The sequence below is a fragment of the Furipterus horrens genome, unplaced genomic scaffold, assembly GCF_987537825.1.
Source record: "Furipterus horrens unplaced genomic scaffold, mFurHor1.1.pri manual_scaffold_6, whole genome shotgun sequence".
NCBI lineage: Eukaryota > Metazoa > Chordata > Mammalia > Chiroptera > Furipteridae > Furipterus > Furipterus horrens.
In genome coordinates this window covers 101,181,950-101,187,795 of record NW_028327176.1, presented here as the reverse complement: position 1 = coordinate 101,187,795, position 5,846 = coordinate 101,181,950, and the positions used below count along the sequence as shown (strand labels likewise).

Here is a 5,846-nt window from a genome sequence, read left to right as displayed (position 1 = left end):
ATCATATTATTTCTCCTCCCTCAACCCTCTCAAAATCATTTTTCTTTCAGTTAGTCATCTCATATTTATTTTCCTTTCTCATAACAGTCTTAATCTCCATACACCTTTATTAATATTGACTCATTTGCTGTTGATAGTATGGTTGTGGGCAGGGGTTATTTTTGTGGGTGTGGGTTTGTTTCCTGGGTTGTTTGGTTTTGTTCTGGCAGCATCTGTACAACAGAATACAAGACACAGTGGGAAGTGTGACTCTCAGTCAGACAGCAGTACTGAAGGACCCCCCAAAGAATCACCCAATGGCAACAAAAACCAATTACAACCAAAGAGCCTACATAAACAGCATAATGGGCATCCCAAGATCATCCAGCTCAGGACATCAAGGAGACAGTACTACTGAATCCTACAGATCTCCTACCACAGAAGTTCACATCATGAAGAAAGAGAGTCAAAGCTGATCAATCTAATATATAGAAACAAACAAGAGTCACCTAAAAGTGGAAAAGAAACAACCCCCAATCAAAAAAATAAATAAAAAGAATAAATTCCCAGAAGGCATGCTAAATAAAATTAAGGCAAACAAACTATCAGAACTTGAGGTTAAAATAATGGTTATAAGAATGCTCAGGGAGCTCAGTGAAAACCACAAGGGACTCCATGGAAACTACAAGGAACTTACTGGGAACTACACCAGCATAAAAAGGAAATATAAACTATCACTAAGAGCCAGAAGGAAGTGAAGGATACAATATCTGAAATGAAGAATGCATTAAAAGGAATTAAAAGCAGGCTAGATGAAGCAAAGGATCAAATAAGTGAGTTGGAGGACAAGGTAGTAAAAATTCCCAACAGTGCAACAAAATTAAAAAAAAAAAAGACTCAAAAAGAACAAAGAGCATTTAAGGGAGCTGCAGGACAACGTAAGACATATTAATATCCATATCATAGGGATACCAAAGGAGAAGAGGAGCAAGGGGTAGAAAATCTGTTCAAGAAAATAATGACAGCAAACTTCCCTTACTTGATGAGGAAAAAAGTCATGCAAGTCCAGGAAGCACAGAGGGTCCCAATCAAGGTGTGAACCCTAGAGGCCCACTACACCACAAGACACATCATAATTAAAATGGCAAAATTTAAAGACAAAGAGAGAATCTTAAAGGCAGCAAGGGAGAAACAGCTAGTAACAAACAAGGGAGCTCTGATAAGGCTATCATCAGATTTCTCAACAGAAACACTACAAGCCAGAAGGGAATGAAAAGAAATATTCCAAGCAATGAAGAACAAAGGCCTGCAACCAAGAATACTCTACCCAGCAGGACTCTCATTTAAAATGGAAGGCAAAATAAGAGATTCCTAGAACAACAACAACAAAAAAAAAGCTAAAAGAATACACCTCCACCAATGCAATGCAAGAGATGCTAAAGGGACTATTTTGAGAAGATGAAGAGAGAGGGAGGAATACTGGTACAAAGGGGGAGAAAATGGCAATGAATAAGTTCTTATCAATAATAACCTTAAATGTAAATGAATTAAATGCTCCAATCAAAATACATAGGGTAGCTGAATAAATAAGAAAACATGACCTGCATATACACTGTCTATAAGAGACTCACCTCAGAACAAAAGATCTACACAGATGAAAGTGAAGGGATAGAAAAAATATTCCAAGAAAATGAACATGATAAAAAAGTTGGAGTAGCAATACTTATATCACACAAAATAGGTTTCAAAACAAAGGCCATAAAAAGAGACAAAAAAGAACACTACATAATGCTCAAGGGAGTAATCCATCAAGAAGATATAACCCTTGTAAACATATATACACCCAACATAGGACCACCTAAATATATAAGGAAAAGCTTGGAGGACATCAAGAAAGATATCGACAGCAACACATTCATAGTAGAGGATTTTAATACCCCACTGTCAACAATTTTAGATCTTCCAAGCAAAGAATCAACAAGGATTATTGTGGTATTTACAAAAACCCTAAATCAAATGGACTTAACTGATATATACAGAACCTTTCACCCAAAATAAGCAAAATACACATTCTTTTCAAGTGTACATGGAATATTTTCAAAGATAGACCACATGGTAGGACACAAAACAAGCTCAACAAATTCAAGAAAACTGAAATCATATCAAGCGTCTTCTCAGATCTCAATGACTTGAACTAGAAACTAACCTCGAGAAGTGACCCTTTCCTGTTGTGAGTTGCTTGGAGTTGGATCATGGGTCTCTGAGAACTGAAAGTTGAAAGCATCTTCGCGCACGGGGGACTGCACCTGGCCACCGGCAGCCATAATTATGCCGCAAAATGAGTATATTGAGTTACACCATAAGTGCTATGGATATCATTTGGATTACCATGAGAAAAAGTGAAAGAAGGAAGACCAAAAGGCTCATGAACGTTCAAAGAAAGCAAAAAAGATGATTGGTCTGGAGGCTAAGCTCTACCGTAAACAGTGCCATGCTGAGAAAATACAAATGAAAAAGACTATCAAGATGCATAAAAAGAGAAACACCAAACAAAAGAATGATGAAAAGACTCCAGAAAGAGCAGTACCTGCATACCTACTGGACAGAGAGGGACAGTCCCAAGCTAAAGTACTTTCCAATATGATTAAACAAAAATGAAAAGAGAAAGCAGGAAAATGGGAAGTCCCTCTACCCAAAGTTCATGCCCAGGGAGAAACAGAGGTATTAAAAGTTATTCAAATTAGAAAGAGAAAGAAAAAAGCATGGAAGAGAATGGTTACTAGAGTATGTTTTGCTGGAGATGGCTTTACTTGAAAACCACCTAAATATGAAAGATTCATTAGGCCAATGGGCTTACGTTTCAAGAAGGCCCACATAACACATCCTGAACTGAAAGCCATCTTTTGCCTGCCAATACTTGGTGTAAAGAAGAATCCCTCATCCCCACTCTATACAACTTTTGCTGTTATTACCGAAGGTGCTGTCATCGAGGTGAATGTAAGCAAGTTGGGCCTTGTGACACAAGGGAGTAAGGTTATTTGGGGAAAATATGCCCAGGTTACAAATAATCCTGAAAATGATGGATGTATAAATGCATTCTTACTGGTTTGACAGCAATTTCACACAAGTAACTTGAGTGTGATGTTTCTTCATAGTACAATATTACAATGGCTTACATGTTTGCAGCCACCAAGAAAACTTTATTTTATTGTAAAGAATATTAAAATGGCCCAGTTTTACAAATTGGTATTTATTTGGGGGTTTATCATTTAGATGTTCATGAAATTAAATGATTTTAAAAAGCAGTTTAAGCAATTTAAAAAAAAAAGAAAGAAACTAACCTCAAGGAAAAAACTCAAAAACATTCAAATACATGGAGACAGAAAACATGCTATTAAATAATAACTGGGTTAACAATGAGATCAAGGAATAAATAAAAGTATTTGGAAACAAATGAAAATAAACACACAACAGTGCAAAAACTATGGGTCACAGTAAAGGCAGTCCTGAGAGGGAAGTTCATAGCAATACAGGCCTACCTAAAAAATATAGGAAAATCTCAAATAAACAACCTAACCCTACATTTACAAGAAATAGAGGAACAACAACAAACAGAGACCAGATCAAGTAGAAGAAAAAAAATAATCAAGATTAGAGCAAAATTAAATGATATAGAGACTTAGAAACAATTCAAGTGATTAGAAAATGCAGAAGCTGGTTCTCTGAAAGATAAGCAAAACTGACAAGCCTTTAACCAGACTCATCAAGAAAAAAAGAGAGCAAACATAAATAAATAAAATCATAAACAAAAGAAAAGAAGGTACAACCAATAGCACAGAAATACAAAGGATTCTAAGAAATTATTATGAACAACTTTATGCCAAGAAATAGGAGAAACTAGGTGAAATAAACAAATATCTAGAAATATACAATCTTCCAAAACTGAATCAAAAAGAAGCAGAAAGCCTGAATAGACTGATAACAAGTAGTGAAATTGAAGCAGTAATCAAAAAATTCCCCACACACAAAAGCCCTGAATAGCCTCACAGTCAAATTTTACAAAACAGTTAGGAAAGAACTAACTCATATCCTTCTCAGACTATTCAAAAAAATTCAAGAACAGGGAAGACTCCCAAACTCATTTATGAGGACAGTATTATCCTAATTCCAAACCAGGTAAAGACACAACAAAGAAAGAAAACTATAGGCCAATATCTGATAAACATAAATGCTAAAATCCTCAACAAAATATTTCAATCTGGATCCAGTGATACATTAAAAAGATCATACAGCATGATCAAATAGGAGTCATCCCAGGGATGCAAGGATGGAACAATATTCACAAATCAATAAACATAATATACCACATAAACAAAATAAAAGACAAAAATCACATGATCATAGCAATAGATGCTAAAAAAGCATTTGATAAAGTTCATCATCCATTTATGATAAAAACACTCAGCAGAGTGGGAATAGAGGGAGCATACCTCAACATAATAAAGGCCATGTATGAGAAACCTGAAGCCAACATCATACTCAATGGGCAAAAACTAAAAGCATTTCCCCTTAAGATCAGGAAGAAGACAAGGGTGTCCACTTTCACCACTCTTATTCAACACAGTATTGGAAGTTCTAACCACAGCAATCAGACAAGAAAAAGAAATAAAGGGCATCCAAATTGAAAAAGGAGGCAGTAAAACTGTTATTATTTGTATATGACATATAGTCTCCACCAAAATATTATTCAACCTAATAAGTGAACTTAGCAAAATAGCAGGATAGAAAAAAATAATATTTAAAAATCAAAGGCATTTTTGCACACCAACAATGAAATCTCAGAAACAGAAACTAGGGGGAAAATCTCATTTACTATAGCAAGGACAACAAAAAAATGTACCTAGGAATAAACTTAATGAAGGAAGGAACCAAAATGGCCCCAAATGGCCTCAGCAATATTGGGAAAGAAACAAATAGGGGAAGTCACAATACCTGATATCAATCTATACTACAAGGCCACTGTAATCAAAACTGTCTGGTACTGGAACAGAAACAGACAAATAGATCAATGGGAGAGAATAGAGAGCCCAGAAATAAACCTGTGTTTCTATGGTCATTTAATATTTGACAAAGTGGGGAGTTGCATAAAATGGAGTGAAAATAGCCCCTTCAATAAATGGTGTCAGGAGATCTGGGCAGGTACATGTAAAAAAAATGAAACTCGATCACCAACTTACACCATACACCAGAATAAACTCAAGATGGATAAAAGATTTAAATATAAGTTGTGACACCAAAAAAGTCCTAGAGGAAAACATAGGCAGGAAAATTTCATATATTCCAAGCAGCAATATTTTTGCCAATATATCTCCTAGAGCAAGGGAGATAAAGGAAAAAAATAAACAAATGGGACTACATCAAAGTAAAATCTTCTGCACAGGTAAAGAAAACATTATCAGAATAAAAAGGGATCCAACCATATGGAAGAACATTTTTGCCAATAATACCCTGGACAAGGGTTTGATCTCCAAAATACATGAAGAACTCATACGACCCAACACCAGGATGACAATCTGATTTAAAAAATGAGCAAAGGACCTGAACAAACACTTCTCTAAGGAGGACATACAGAGGGCCCATAGGTTTATGAAAGGGTGCTCAACATCACCATTCATCAGAGAGATGCAAATTAAAACCACAGTAATTTTAACCACCTCACACCTGTCAGAATGGACATCATTAACAAATCAACAGGCAACAGGTGCTGGCAAAGGTGTAGAGAAAAGGAAACCCTAGTGCACTGTTGGTGGAAATGCAGACTGGCACAGCCTCTGTGGAAAACAGTATGGAATTTCCTCAAAAAATTA

General features: G+C 35.8%; 1 pseudogene; it reads left to right on the top strand.

Annotated features, from left to right (window-relative positions):
* The first annotated feature begins 2,307 nt into the window (after positions 1-2,307).
* Positions 2,308-3,090, top strand: LOC150007114 (ribosome biogenesis protein NSA2 homolog pseudogene; annotated as a pseudogene).
* The last annotated feature ends 2,756 nt before the right edge of the window (positions 3,091-5,846 follow it).